The sequence below is a fragment of the Chelonoidis abingdonii genome, chromosome 4, assembly GCF_003597395.2.
Source record: "Chelonoidis abingdonii isolate Lonesome George chromosome 4, CheloAbing_2.0, whole genome shotgun sequence".
Lineage (NCBI taxonomy): Eukaryota > Metazoa > Chordata > Testudines > Testudinidae > Chelonoidis > Chelonoidis abingdonii.
This window is the reverse complement of record NC_133772.1, coordinates 51399513-51415542: the sequence shown is the minus strand read 5'-3', so window position 1 is coordinate 51415542 and position 16030 is coordinate 51399513. Positions and strand designations below refer to the sequence as shown.

The following is a 16030-nucleotide window of genomic DNA, read 5'->3' as shown; positions in this document are numbered from 1 at the left end:
GCTAAGGATTTGGCCTATAAGGGTGCTGGTGTGCTCTATGGGTATTTAACAGACATCTAGAAAAGTGGCACCAAGTTTTCTTTGCCAGGTACACCATTCCAATATTTTCATGTTCCCTTAAGTTTTGGTGTGTCTCTGATCCCATAACTGGATCAGTGCAGGCTCCATTTGGGTGCAGGATCAGGGCCTCACATTTATTTTGTCTCTTATTGGTTATAGGGCTTATGACCCATAGTTGGACAGTTTTGTTCCCATCCACTAGGGAGCAGTTATGTGTTGTTATGAGTAAGGCTAGCTCTAGCAGACTGGAGTTACACAACAGATACCATGAATGAAGTTCATACACATGCCCTTTCCTCTTCCTAATCCTTTGGAGATTTGTACCAAGACTTTAATACTCTTTCATTATGAATTTGGAGAACTTTTTAGATTTTTGTAATGGTCGGTTCTCTCACCCCAAGCTCTCACAGTTTCCATGCATACACTATCAGATCCACTTCTCCTATGATTAAAACCATATGGTCTACATGAGGGTCTCTGTCTGTGTATGAAAATGACAGAGAGTTGCAGTTTGTCTTGCTCCTGACAACACCAAAGGTGGCTTCTCTAAGAGAAGAGGTTTTATTGTTTAATACAAATAATAAATAATACAAATAAAATACGAGTCCACTTAAAAATAAATCAGGGCAATAGTTCCCGTCTCACTCATTTCAGTCTGACCCCCAAGGGCCATGCTGTATTGCCCTTTGCTGTGGCCTAAGGGGGGGATTGGTCCCCTCCGTGCCTGGCCAGGATCCACATGCTCCCTGGGGCTGTCATTCTGCAGACAGTCCAGAGCTTCCCACAACTCCCTGGAACTAGAAATCCGTTTGGGGATTGCATGCTTGGGAGGGCAATGACTTCGCCTTTGTGAAGCCAGCCCTTTTTTGTGGTGGTGACTGCAGCAGAAGCCAGGAAGGCTGTGATTAGGAAGCAGGTTCCTTTGTTGGCTGCTGGGTTACTGGTTCCCATTAATCTCCCGCACTGAGAGATGCGGGAGATTGCCGTCGCTGCCGTCTCCACTTCCTGTCTTTGCATACTTCTCTCTCTCTTCCTCCCTCCCCCTCTTCCCAGCTTTTCCAAAAAGCTGCCTCTGGCCGGACTAGGAGATCAGAACTGGAGGCGTCCAGCGAGCTGCAACAGCTGGAATCTGCATCTGCATTCTTTCGGCTCCGGGCAGCAGCCTAGGTAAGAGCCTGAAATCGTGCTGGCGTGTGTGGGAGATTGACTAGGTCTCCTTTCTGCAGGGGAGATGGAGGCAGAAATCTGGTAGGTGACTCTTGCTAAGATTCATTATCTCTGTGCCCTAAGATCCTTCCTCCTCTCTGCTCTGTACAGGAGGGGACTGGGAGCCTGTGTGTTTCAATGAGCTCCTGGCTTTGTGTGGCTGTGCAGAACAATAGATGTTAGTTGGGGAGGAGGCTGCAGAGAGTTGGGAGAGTGTAGAAGGAGATTCCTGATGAGCGATCTTCACACTCCCACACTCAGCGGTGTCTTTGTGTCTCCCCGGACAACGGGAACTCTTTGTGTTTTAAGCTATATGATCCCTGTGTCACTAGTTCGGATGGCTTTTGAGAGGGACTTTGGTAAGAAAGTCTCTCTTCCCCTGGATTTGCTTGTAGTGCGCTGTGCATTGGACAGGAGGCGCTTGTGCACCGCTTTGATTGTGTATATTTCATACTGTGCTTCAGCACTAAAGCTATTTTTCTTTTAGTGTATTGTTTCTTCTTCTCAGATATCGACTGGTTATGTCACCAAACCCAGCTCTCAGGCTTTTTCTTTTTTTAAAGAAAGTAAAAGATATCTTAAGGTTGTCTTTTGGGGAAAAAAGAAAAGGAAGTGTTTACTATAAGTTATAACTGTATTTGCACAAGGATGGAGTGTTGTGTGGTATAGGCACTTAAAAGTAGCATAGAGTTTATTCTTCTCTGATTTGGAGACTAGGTCCTCAGCTGATGTAAACTGCCCTAGCCTCTTCAGTGTGGAGGTGCTAATTTATGCCAGCTGAGGATGTGTCCTATAGTTTTAGAATCTAACACTGTTGCTTCTCAACCTTGATCCACAGAAGTAAAGACAGCTGTAGGAATTCATCTTTTCTCCTCTGTGCTCATGGTCGCAGCCTATCCAGCTGACTTTAATATTTGCACACATATTGTAAAGAGTAAATGACCCACCTGGAGTTGAATGGAAAAGTTTGTGATCCCAAGATAGTCTGAGCTGGAGAGCTAAAGAAACTGTTTCACCAGTTCACTTGGTGGGAAAAAAGATGTATTTCTCCTGGATTGTTGCCAAGTGCTTGCCTCACTAAGGAGCAGTAGGTTACTGGAACCAAAAGAGTAGCTGCAAAATATTACAGGGCTTTCTCATTGTGAATCTAGTCGTACTACTGAAATGCACTTTTGATCTTGTTATCCAGTCTAAATGTACCAGTTTGAAAAGCACAGCTTGTACAGAACATGTCAATAATAATGTTGGAATAACACAATGTTGAGCTGTAGTCCTCTTTTATTATCACATGGGCTTTTGGGGGATCATTCTTCTTATGTCTAGTTCAGAACAGTCTCTTGTTATTTGAGTGTATATAGCCAATGATTAAATCAGCCAATAATATCTACCTAAAGTGGTCAAATCTAATGGAAAATAGTGTGTTCTGATTTTTCAAGATTAACATATAGTCAGTGTGTGGAGATATTCCTAACCTAGACTAGGAATGGCAGGATCTCAGATTTAAGAATAGTATTGAGCTGGTAATGTATGTAATTGAGGTGTCCTCCTTTGTTTTACATGCTGATTATCAGGCTACACGTCAGATCAGAATTTTCTATGAGTTGGCAGGTTGAATAGTGGGAATGGCTTTAATCACATTAATTATTAAAATGCCTTTAGTTTTGAGACTTCAGGACGTTATTGCTGTTATTTAAAGAAAAACTGCAATTCATTAAAATATGATAATCCCTTTGTCTAGTTAACAAAACATATATCTTGACAATGATTTTTAAATGGTAAACTTTGTATATTACTAGGAATGACTAAAGTAGAAGGAAGCTGCCATACTTGCTTGAATGCTGACATAGGGCCCAGTTCCGTCATCTTGAAATTGCACTGTGTTAGCTCCCTTTAGCTGCCCATTATTTACTTCGCTATGTATGGGATCAATTTTGCCTTTAGGGCTGGCAACATGTTAAAGCCGTCGCTCTTCAGTGGGTGTTCCAGGAGACATTGTCTCCCAGGTGCACAGGGGAGCATGGATGCTGCTTCACATTTTAAAGTTGTACAGCATGCAGTCCACTCCTCTGCTCTCCAGCTGCTGTGCAGAGGTGGGGAAGGATCATGGCCTTATTTTCTCCCCATTTCTTTTAGGGTGAGTAGTACCATTAGCCATGAGCTTGGCTTAGCATAGTCATTGCAATCATAGCTAGGATGGGACACAAGGAGAGAGACTCCCTTTATCATCTCCTTGACATATCATTTTGTGTATGCTCAGAGTCCAGCCTCAATCTGTTCTTAGGAAATTAGAACTAATCACTGCAATTTTCCTTTAAATGAGTGACTTTTAAAATGTATAGTATCTTTTTTTAAAGGACCCCTTATTAGTGGTGACCCTGTAAACCATTGTGTAACTGTGGACTTTAATGTGCCATGCCAATTTATCCTGGGTTGAGAAGCCTTGCCAAGGCCTTGATGGAATAGCAGGATTTTATTATTTTCATTGTGTTTCATAAACATCTAAGACCCACTGGGAAGAATCATTGGGGCGGCTGGGCCTCCTTTTTTAATTGCTGGTTAAATAAATGTTGCCAGGTTTTTTTTGTTTTTTTATTTTTTTAAAGTTGCATAGGATCTGCTAGTGATGGGAACTGCTGAAGCATGTTTTGCAAGTCGAGCTATTTTTAGGGTTGGGGTATCTGAAGAAATGAGGCTAACCCTTGTAAAGAGGTCAGCTTTCTGTGCATTGAAGAGTCTGTTTTTTTAACTGTAAAGCATAGCTGAATTTCCTGCAGTTGTGTAAAGCAAAAGAGGTTGCATTGTATTTTTTCACTTGATTGGGGAGAAGGGATGGGCTTTTAGTTAATTTACATGGGTGGGAGTAAGGGGACCTGAGTTCTATTTCTGGCTGCTGCTGTACTGAAGATTTTCTGTGTGGCTTCTGTAAGAAGAATCTTGGTGGGCCTAATTCACCTCTGGAGGAAAGAGCATGACTCCACTGAAGCCTTCAAAAGAATGTATAGCAGTAGGGGCTTGGTACTTTAAGATACTGAACGTATTTTGTGAGGTACTGAGCACCCTTCAGTTGAGGATGAACCCTACTTCCAGGGAAGTGTGGCTGTCCTATACTGGTTTAATGTGTGTGATTATGTCCCTCTGTAGTGCATGGCACCAATTACTATAACACTCTGCAGCTTATTCACAGCTAACTAAAGAAGCAAGGATAAAATTTTCATAAGTTCCTAAGTGACTTAGGTGCCCAAATCCCATTTTCAGAAGTGACGTAGGCACTTAGAGCCTACATCCTCAAAGGTATTTAGGTGTTTAACTCCCATTGATTTCAAGTGAAGGTAGGTGCCTAAATACTTCTGGAGGATCTGGGCCTTAGAAGCCTAAGTCTAATTGAAAATCAGTAGGATGTAGGCTCTAAAGTGTCTAAGTCACTTTTGAAAATGCATGACTAGGGTACCATAGTCACTTAGGAGCTTTTGACAATTTTACCTTTGCTACTAAATTCCGTGGCAGAAGCACTTGCTTTTGCTATTAAACCTCTGTGGTGTCTCTGTATATGTCATTATGGTTCATTACACTCAGCATCTTGTGGGGTTAGGTTTTCAGGTGTGTTTTTTGAAGGGCAGAAGGGGGGCAAAACTCCTTGGTCTTACTATGCTGTGATCACTGAGCCAAATCAGGTTTCAAACCAAGCTTCTTCAGTTAATCTTGTCCGATGCAAGCAAAACCAAATTTATTTTACTTTACATGTTACCATGCTTCATTTTCTCATACCAAATGCCATGTGTATAAGTTTTCTCTCTCGGTTGTACAGTGTATGTAATTATTGCTTTTCATTTGTTTTGGTCCACAGTTGGGGTTTGGTTGGCAGTGCAGATACTGACAAGTTTGGGGAACTGAACCAAATATTTACATTCTCAGTTTGGCCCTGTTCTTGAGCTTGTAAATGCTCCCAGTCATATTAAACTTCAGAATGGCAAGGTCTCCCATAACCTATCTCTTCAGAACAACCCCCTCCCTCCTGCCCTCTCTGATCTGAACTTTCCTGTTTGGGAAGGATTTTGGATGCGCTTTTTGGACACAGCTACCTGCTGAGACTTGACGCTCAGCATGCTCACCCTGATTTGATTGTCAGCAGTTCTTTTCCCATATCTTGTTCCTTGTTCCCTTTACCCATGGCATTTTTGAAAGCTGCTAAAGCTTGCCGAATTGATCTCCATCGTGACTGAAATCCTGCTCATAGACAAAGTGCAACGCATAGGTTCTAGGAATGTAAGCTTCCCTATATTGCCTGTTGCCTCAATCATAACCCATGGGGCCACCTCTAGGTTAGTTCAGTTTCAATTTGAATTCAATCCTTGGCTTCTCTGTGAAGACGTCAAAAAAGGAACAATAGGTACCAACTGTGATGGTTGGGTTTTTTTGGTCTTAATGTTTAACTTGATTATTATTTGGTTGATGTCGGGGTAATTCCTCACTCTGGCACTTCAAGTGCAGAAGGTGGGAGCCCGCAAGGATTCTAAAAATTAATGCTGGTCACTCCAGGCTTATATTAAACTCTCAAGGTTACAGCTTTTCTCTCAGCTTGGATTGGTAGATACTGCCACCACCCAAGTTCAGAGCCCCTTTGAGAGCTCAGGAAGGCGCACTTGAAGGTACCCCACAGGAAGGAATTCCCAAGTCCTTTCACCCCTCCCCCCTTCTAGGAAAGAGCTGAGAAAGAACGAGGGGGGAAGAGGGGAAATTAGCTGTTGCCATCAGCTAATTAAACAGGTGCACAAACCTCTTAAGATACACAAATCCAATTCTGTCCTTAATTTTTTAAAATTTATTCAAAAAAATATTGCTAGATTTTTTTTTAAAAGAATAACTACAAGGATTAAGCACCAATAATAGCTTTCTTGGGGTCCCGCTTAAAGGTTACAAGCAAAACAAAAGCACCTGGGGTTAGCACAGAGGAGTCCACAAGCCATAAACAAATAAAAAGAGAGAAACCTAACCACATCTTCCTAGACATTTCCTGATCTACTTACATATCTGGAGTTTCAAATGAGTAGTTTCCAGGTACGATACTGAGGATTTTTCATACCTGGCCCCAAGCTTCTTGCAGCATAACTGCTACCCTGTCCGCCTCTCCCTGAGAGAACAACAGACAGAGAAAAGGGGAGTAATTTCAATTTTAAAAAGTTCTAGGCTTCTCATTGGCTCTTTTGGCCAGGTGCCCACTCAATTCCTTTTACTTGTGCATAGCAGTAAGACTTTTTAACCTTTTACAGATAAAGCAATTAGAGAATAGCTATAAGGTATTTTATAGCTGCTCAGTGTCCATAAAAGGGAGCTACCCCCCCCTTCATTTATCGGTGTGTTTTTTGAGCCCCCTCCCAAGATCTACTGAATGCTTCACAAACACAAATAAAGATCTGGCCTTACGCAGTTTAAATTGAACAGGAGGTCACGGGCAGTTGGTGTACTGTCTGTTGAGGGAGGCTAGTCCCCAGCCCCTCTACTGCTGCCCAAGGCCCTGCCCCTCCTTCTTGCTTTCTGTCCCCAGTCCCCTGCAAGATCTCAGAGCACCGCCACTACAGCCACCAGCCCCCCCCGTCCCAGCCCCAAGTTGACCAAGATCCCCCAGCCCTGGAGTGCCAGGCATCTGGGTGGTGTGGGCGCACAGTGCCCAGTGCTGGGCAGGTAGTGTGGCCTCTGTCCCAGCCACCTGGACCATGGAAGAGCAGGAAGTGCAGAAGAGGGTCTGCGGGCGGAGTGTGCGCGGGGCCACACCAGCAGGAGTGGCGCTAGGGTTTTTGGCGCCCTAGGTGGGGGTCCTTCCGCGCTCCCGGTCTTCGGGGCATTTCGGCGGCGGGTCCCGGAGCGAGTGAAGGACCCGCCGCAGAATTCCCGACGATGACCCAGAGCGCGGAAGGATCCCCTGCTGCCGAATTGCCACCAAGGGTGGCAAAATGCCTCCCTTCCAAATCCTGGCGCCCTAGGCGACCGCCAGCCCTGCACTCCAAGCTGTTTGGGGAGGCTCAGCCTCCCTCGGCCTGTGATACCCATTGCCCGTACATGAGATCATAAGTAGTGTATCTGTGGTCAGGAAGGGGAGTAGGGTTGCCAGCTCTCCAGGATTATCCAGAAGTCTCCAGAAATTAAAGCTTAATCTTCAATTAAAGATTGTCATGTGATGAAACCTCTGGGAATTCATCCAACCAAAATTGGCAACCCTAATAAGGGAGAGGAAACACAAGAATGACAGCAATTGGATTACATTGTTGTTCATTACTGTGTATGCTGAGCTTGATGGTTCTGTTCCCTTGTTTGTTACATTCTCCCAATCCTTTGCTGCTTGTAGGTGAGGGGGCAGAAATTAAGTTTGGGGAGGGATTTGAATGAGGTAGATACTTGTTCTTGAAGAACTGAATCTATGCCATCAATTCATTTCAAGTGGGATACCAAACACCACTCGGATTCTGGTAGCAACTCTATATCATTACAAAAAACAATGTGAGCCATAAAGTGTGGATCTTCATTTGTGTTTGTAATTTCTCAAACTTTAGAGGTTTTTGGATTTGGTACAGTCCTTTATAGAAATGGACTCAGGTATGAGCTTGCCAAACTAACTTATGTTACAGATTGATTCAGGCCCGTCTCTAACAATTGCTGATCAGGGCTGGATTTGAACTGATAGCTTAAAGACAAAAGGCTTGAGATTTTGGGGCATATATTACTTCAGTTGAGGTACATGCATCTGTCCCAAGCCAGGAGAAATGGTGAAAAAATGAAGACATGCTTGTGTGAGTGAATACCACTTCAGAGAGCCCATAAATTACAGCCATGCAGCTGAGACTTAAATGGATTATGTGCAAACAGAAATGTTCTTCCTGACAGATGGAGGGCACAGTAATTTTTTGTTAGAACTGCAGCCACCCACAAAAGAAATGGGATGTTGTTTAAGTTCAAATGCATGTCACTTACATTTATTTAAAGCTGAGATTTAAAAATGCCTGATGTGTGGACATTTAATGCTAGTGCTGGTGCCAACACAGGAAACTGGGTCTTTGAGTTTAAGCATTTAGCATTATCCCTAACTCCCATGGTATTAAAAATACCCATTGTGTAACGTTTTGTTACTGTTGTTCATTTCAGTATTTTGACAGGGTCACCACACTGAATTAATAGTTCACATTTTTTTCCCCTAAAAAAGGATTAGTTGTCTTCATGGAACATCACAGTCACAGAAGGAGACAGATGCAAACTGACTAGTATCATACAAAATTCCCCATTCTGGCATTCTAAGTGATTTAGCACAAAGTTCTAAATACACCTTTACCTCAATATATTTGCTGTCTTCGGGAGCCAAAAAAATCTTACCATGTTATGGGTGAAACCACATTATATCAAACTTGCTTTGATCCGCCGGAGTGGGCAGCCCCCTACCCCCGAGCACTGCTTTACCGCCTTTTATCCGAATTCATGTTGTATTGTGTCGTGTTATATCGAAGTAGAGGTGTACTTGATACAGGTTGCCAGGGAAGATCACTTCTTACTCTCTTACACTCTTCTTGTGATCAACACACATTTTAAGGGGAAAATTTTGTGAAGTTCTGTAGGCAAATTTTCCAGATGAGCACTCCCTGCATTGTTCTGAAAAATGCTTCATGTCAAGAGATGTAACTGGCAAAATGTCTCTTAACATTTTTTTGATACCACATTGTTATGTCTTTTGAGGGAGTGAAAATGGTTCTTACAAGACAGGGTAAAATGAATGAAAAGTTCCAATGGTTTTGAACTTTTGTTCTGGTGGAAGCGCTTAGCATCGAGGTCACTTTAAAAAATAACAGTAGCTGATTCTATGTGGAAAAACCACAGCATTGGATCATAGAATTGTAGGACTGGAAGGGACCTCAAGAGGTCATCTAGTCCAGTCCCCTGCACTCATGGCAGGACTAAGCATTATCTAGACCATCCCTCAAAGGTGTTTGTCTAACCTGCTCTTACAAATCTCCAATGACGGAGATTCTACAACCTCTGAAGGCAATTTATTCCAGTGCTTAATCACCATGACAGTTTGGGAGTTTTTCCTAATGTCCAATCTAAATCACTCTTGCTGCAATTTAAGCCCACTGCATGCTGTAGAGAAAAGTGGGTCGTTCAGAGTCTCTCTGTGTGGGAATGCTCATTTGGGGTTATGAAACTAAATGTTGGGGGGGATTTCTGGTGTCTCATCTCATTATTCTGCTCTAGGTCTAAAAGCTGCTGTCAGTTGCTATCATTCCATTGATCAAGAATAGCTCTTTCAAGTTGTATCAGGTCAGCTGAGGCTTGAAGTGCTGGGACAATGAAGTTGTTTCCCAAATCTCCTGTGTGACAGCAGAAATCATTGTCTCTTGAATTGTCAGACATGGTGATTTCCACTGCCAAGGAGCAGATTTGGGAGCAATTTCACTGCAGCGTGTACTTACCACATAAAGATCTAGTGTATTACATGTGTTGACCTTGATTTGTGGACAGCGAGTGTGGGTGGGATGGGAAACAATGCCTGTGTAAGAAATGCACAATTCAGAAAAGAGGTGAGAGTCAACTGAAAAGGGGCATTGGTAGGGCAAAAAGGAAATTCTAGGAAAAAGACTTAAAAATGGCTGTCAAAAAATCACAAATTACCCAGGTTTTATGTGACTGTTTAGTTAACTAATAGAATCCTTACAACCACTACCATGGCATCTGCTGCCTGCAAATATACCATTTGAACCTGCAGGTTTGTACGCTTATTTCTTTTTCAGTATATTACAGATTTGCCCATCACCCCATCTCCAGAAGAACTGGGTGAATAATATTCATTAATTATTTCATTTCTAATATCTTTCTTACAAATGATTCTACAAATATTTTTTTCACTGTTTGCTAGCTTTGGCCTTTGGCTAATGGACAAGTCCAAATCAGACCAAACAGAATGCAATAAAAACTAACAAAACAGACTGTTCTCCTGACACCCCAAGCCACCCTAAATAGACAGATGGGCTTTACGCTGTGCCTGAGGGTTAGCAAACAAGGGCTTTGGTGGACCAATAAAAGAAATGAATTCTAGAGCCAAGGGACCTCTGGTGAAAATGCTGAAGCCCCAGACCCTTCCATTTAAACATGTTTCTGCATTGGCTGAACTCAAGTGTTGTGTGCTCCACACGGAGGAAAAAAGGTCTAGATCTAGGTCAGGTAGCTAGGTCCCAAAGCACAGAGGGTGTAAGAACACTAACAATACCCTGAATTGCTCTTAGAAGCATATATGAAACGAGGACAGTCTCTGGAGCACTCCTATGTTGTCTCCTGCAAATCTCACTAAGAGATTGGGCTGCCATGTCATGTATCATTTGATGCTTCCAACAGGTTTTCTAAGGGTAACCCCCTCTGGAGTGTATCATGGTAATCCTGCCCCATGTTGTGTTGAACAAGATTGTTGTCTCTTGAGCTGCTACATTTTTCCTGAGAGAGAGGGCATAAAGAATTTTTTTTTAATTTCCCTTTTAAAAAAATAAAAATAAAAAATTCAGGATTGTGCCTGGCATAAGGAGAAATTTATGGTTGACAATGAAAAATAGTCAATTTACAGTATTTTCCATACACTTATTATCTCTTGCTGCTCTGAGAGCAGAGCAAAATTGTTTCCACTAGCATTGATGGTTTAGTATATTCTCAGACTGTGAGTGACCCATATGACCTCTAAGGTCTTGGATATATTTCAGGTGGGTTATAGAAATTACTTTCCTCTCCATTTTCCTGCCTCTACTCTTCCTACCAGGCACCTCATGATGTTCTCAACTGGAAGATTTTTGCTGTCTTCCTGTAAAGTGAAGGGTTTGTTTGGAAGATCCTGCTGCTCAGGAACTGGCATCGTCACAATATCTGAGGGATTTCCTTTGTCCCTCCTCAGTCCAGCTCAGGGCACAGTTGCTGTTACTGGATAGTTCATCAGTGTACAAACTGAGGAATTGTCAGCGTCCAGGATTATGCCTGTGCAGCTGGCTTGCCACTAGGCGAAGTCTGATGCATTCCGAAGTCAAGTGTTGCTCTTCAGAGTATCTCTTTGAGCCAGGGATAAAGGCAGGAGTGATTCCACAGAAGTGGTTTAAAGCTAAACAAGCCCCAGGTCCAACAAAACATTAGGGCTCTCTGTAGAGGCTCTTCTTTTTAGCCTTTCTGCGTGGCCTCTTGCCTCCCTCCTTCCTTTCAGTCCTTGATCTTCCTCTCACAACTCCACACCCAGACTGCAGGCTTTAATAAACTTTATCTCGCTGCCTCCTGCTATGCTGCCTTCGGATCTGGAGCTGCTGCACGTGTGGGCGCTGGGTTCCAGGTATCCAACTTAAACTTATCCTTGTTTAACAGTATCCAAGAGGGGGATAAATGGAACCAGAAGCAGGGAAATTTCCCCACCCACCTATGAACACCGAATTGAGTAATCCTTGATTTACACACTTTGGTTCCAGGTATTTGGACAGGGCAGCAATGTAGTACATGCCTGTACAATTTTTTGTAGTGAGAAAATTAGCACTGGTAGCATATCCTTCTGCTCCCACTTAGTGTACTGTAAAGCATGAATGACCTGTTGCTTAACATGATAAACTGGTAGTTACTGTGGGCTTTCAGTGGTTATAGGATACTTAAGAGAGGGAGAACTGTAAGTAAGGTCACAACCACATGGCCATTTTTCTAGTGTTCAGAATCCCGCTTGGCGCTTCATGCTTACTGGAAGGCCAGGAGAAATATCAGATTGTAAATGGAACCCAGTGTCACAGGAGAGTCAGTCAGGGCTCAGCATGAAGCCTGGCTTTGCTTGCCAACGAGTTCCCTCACAAATACTCAACTTGCCCAGTCAGATGGAGCTAGCAGAGAAGCTGATGAATGTGGAATGAAGACATCATCTCCCAAACGAAACTAGGAGAGAGCCAGGAAATCTGAAGACACTGTGCTCTGGAGCTATCTGAACCTTGATGGGGCGGAAATAACATTGAGTGAAGGGAGAAATATTGAGAGAAATGCTTGTCCATCCCTAAGCCTCCAAGAGAGAATACACCCTAGAAAGGACATGGGTATGTGGTTGGGGGACAGGGGAAAACATTGCAGGATGATTGTACGCAGTAATAAGTCTGCCAATAGAAACATTGCTCCTCTAGTCTGGTCTCTAATTATTGCAATCTATAAGAGAGCCTGGAGAATTTACTTTTTCACTAAGGGGGAAATGAAATGAATTCTTTTCTGAAGTTTAACTGTTAACAAATTTTAATCCCTTTAAGCAGTGTACATAATAATGCACATATAGCATGGATGGGCTGGGCAATCTGTGCACAGAGATGCTGGAGCGGATTCTGATTTCCGTCACGCTAATGTAAATCTTGAGTAACTTTGAGTTGCGGCAGCTTCTCAGAGATATAACTGAAAACAGAAGCTGCCTTGCTGTTTGTTGGAAGTATTTACATATGTATCTCCTACGTAGAGCTCTCTGCACCTGAGTTCCTGGGCTGGAGCTTATTAGGAAAGTATCCTGCTCACAGAGCAAAAAGTGCAGTGACATACACGTAAGATTAAATTCTGCATTAAGTTTTGGGGAAGCAGCCTGTGTATAATGACAAAATGCCAGGATTCTAGGGGTGGGCAGCCAGTATCTACTGCCTTTTGTCTTGGACTAGCAGCTCCGTTTCCCTCTCCTGTATGCTGTAGAGGAATAAGTTGGCAACTACTGCTGCTGGCCCAACCTAGATAAACATATAAGCTGGAGGTCACCTGGGGAAAGACCACACAAGATCAGCATGATTTGGACATGTGATTATCACAGAATACAGATGGTGGCTACCCAGCTACTGCCTAGGACTCAGCACTTAACTAACTTCATTATGTACAGTTTCCTTTCAGATTGTTTTTAGCATGTTCTTTTTGCATTTAGCAAAAGAAGAGTATCTTTCTAGATATTTGCAAGAGAGATTTTTATGGAGGCCTAGTATGCCCTTGAATAGTCTTTAGATGCTCAGTTTGAGACTGATCCAAAGCTCTTTGACGTCAGTGGGAGTCTTTTTGCTGGATCAGGCCCTTTAAGAATAACAAAGGGATTTACTTCCACAGGTAAATCTCAAACACAGAGAAGCTGTAGGTCCTACCAATCCCACTGGACATGATAGTCCTACTCTAACAGGTGGGACCTAAGTCCAAAAGAGAGACATTATTTTCATCTCTGGATGTATCATTTTAATTTATAACCCTTACATTTAGGGTCTCTGAGATAGGTTAGATGGGAGTAGGGTAAATGATAGAGCCAATGAAATAGAAATAATATGTTGCCAATTATAGTGTTTTACATCAAAGCACTTTACAAAACATTAATTAAAGCATCACACCTCTGTGCAGGGAGGTATCATTATCTGAACTCTCTCACTCACTCATTCATGCCCGTCACCCCAATCGGGGTATGGGCCACCAACCACAGATCTCCAGAGTCCTCTATCCTGGGCCATTCGCTCTAGCTGGTTCCAAGTATAGCCCATCTTTTTGCTATCAGCCTGAAGGTCGCGTCGCCAGGTGTTTCTTGGACGGCCACTTTTCCGCTTGCCTTGGGGGTTCCACCGCAGTGCCTGTCTGGTAATGTTAGTTGGCTGCTTGCGTAGTGTATGTCCTATCCAACCCCACCTTCTCCTTCTGATTTCTTCCTCTGCTGGAAGTTGACGGGTCCTCTCCAAGAGGTGGATATTACTGATGGTGTCCGGCCAGCGGATCTGGAGAATCCTTCTGAGGCAGCTATTAATGAAGGTCTGGATCTTCCTGGTGGGTTGTTTTTGGTTGTCCTCCAGGTTTCAGCTCCATACAGTAGGACTGATTTCACATTGGAGTTGAACAGTCGAAAATTTTTATTGCCAAAGACAGCTCTCTGGAGCTCCAGATGTTCTTGAGCTGTAAGAAGGCTGCTCTTGCCTTACCAATCCTTACTTTGGATGTCTGCGGTCTGTGCACCCTGCTGGTCGATGATGCTACCTAGGTAGGTGAAGGACTGCACTTCTTCCAAAGGGGCTTTCCATTCAGTGTGACTGGGTCGTTTACTGATGGAGTTAATCCTAAGGATCTTGGTCTTGTCCTTGTGAATGTTGAGGCAACCTGTGATGACGTGGCTGCCACACGTTGGTCTTCTCTTTGCATCTTGCTGTTACTGTGCGAAAGCGAGTGCAAGGTCATCAGCAAAGTCCAGGTCATCAAGAGCTGGGTCCACAACGTCCACTGGATTCCGTTCCTACGCTCATAAGTGGATGTCTTCATAATCCAATCGATGACGAGGAGAAAAGAGAAGTGGTGACAACAAGCATCCTGTGTCTGACTCCAGTTTCGCAACCTGGAAGCTGTTAGTGAGCTGCCCTCCATGGATCACTCTACAGTGTAACATACCGTAATATGAGTTTCTTGATCAGGTTGACCACCTTTTGCGGAGATGCCGTAGTGCTCCGAGGAGGCTATCCAGAGGGTCTCTCGATCCCCACGCTATTGAACGCTTTCTCATGAGTCAACAAAGTTGATGTACAAGACGAGGAGTTCCACTCCATAGACTGCTCGAAGACTATGAAATGCGAAGCGTTGCTATCTGGATACGCGTGCATGATCTGTTCTGCCGGAAAACCGTGCCTGTTCATCTCGTAAGCTGTGGAGTCGACGGCATCCCTCATTCTCTCTAAGAGGAAGCTCCGAGAAGGAAAGACTTCCCTGGCACCGACAGGAGTGTGATTCCTCTATAAATTGGCACAGTTGACTAAGATCTCCCATTTCTTGGGGATTTTGATGAGATTCATCCCTCTTTCCAGTCTGCCGGAATCACTTCTTCTTCCCATATCTTCTCAAAGAGGGGGGTACAGCATTTCCACTTGAAGCCATCTAGGTCTGGTGCTTTCAGGGGCTCTGCTGGGATGTCATGTCAGGATGTTCTAAGCCGCCTTCCTGTTCTTCATCATGGTGATGGCTTTTTCTGATCTCATCTCTGGTTGGTTTATCGCAATTAATTGGGAGGTCCTCGTTGGCTGGGTTGATGTCTGGTGGATTTGGTGGTGCTGGTCTGTTCAGGAGTTCCATCAACTAGTGCTCCGCCCATCTGTTCATCTGTTGTTCTATTCCTGTGTTATAGACTTTCCTGCTTGTCTTTGTAACGGGACGTTCTGGCTTGCTGAAACTTTCCAGACAGTCGCTTGGGTAGTATCATACAGCTGTTTCATGTTACCAAGCTGTATGCTGCCTGCTCCGCTTCTTGCTGCCAGTTTTCATCCACATACTCTTAATCTGTCCTTCCTAATATTCCCTCAGACTTCACTGCTCTGATTTACGGCTTCAGCATACTCTTTTTGAGCTTTGGCCTTTGTGCTCTAGTCCCTGCTCTGTAATGTGACACTGCTGCCTTTCTTCTTCTTTCTGTCTTCTATTTTGGTCAAGGTCTCGTGCTGTGATCCACTCTCTTCCTGCTGGTGTTTCTTAATTCCCAAGCACTTCCTGGCATACTAAACACTAAGTGTCTCTCTCACTTTCTCGCCATCTGTTTTAGTACACTGTCTTCCTCTTCCTCAGACCGATCCTCACTGTAAGTACTGAAAACTATTCTTTCAGCATCAGTCCAAAATCTTCCTTGGTCTTATGGTCCTTCAGAAGGCTGATTGTTGCTACTTCACTCTTCTGTCTGAGTATCTAGTCCAGTTTTCATTCAGGTGACAGCTGTCAAGATCTGGCACCACCCTAAGTGATGGTCGGACGCCATTCTGGCCAC

General features: G+C 43.7%; 1 protein-coding gene across 6 annotated transcripts in view; it reads left to right on the top strand.

The window, feature by feature from the left end:
* Nucleotides 1-1119: 1119 nt before the first annotated feature.
* DENND2B (DENN domain containing 2B) overlaps nucleotides 1120-16030 on the top strand; it is a 315618-nt gene continuing 300707 nt past the window's right edge. For 4 of the 6 annotated variants that reach the window (XM_075065153.1, XM_075065156.1, XM_075065154.1 and 1 more), the window contains exon 1: nucleotides 1145-1227. The gene's annotated coding sequence lies outside the window, so the exon portion shown is untranslated. Of the gene's footprint in view, nucleotides 1309-16030 lie in introns of all 6 variants that reach the window. The other 2 variants (XM_075065155.1, XM_032796785.2) reach the window with 2 other exon arrangements.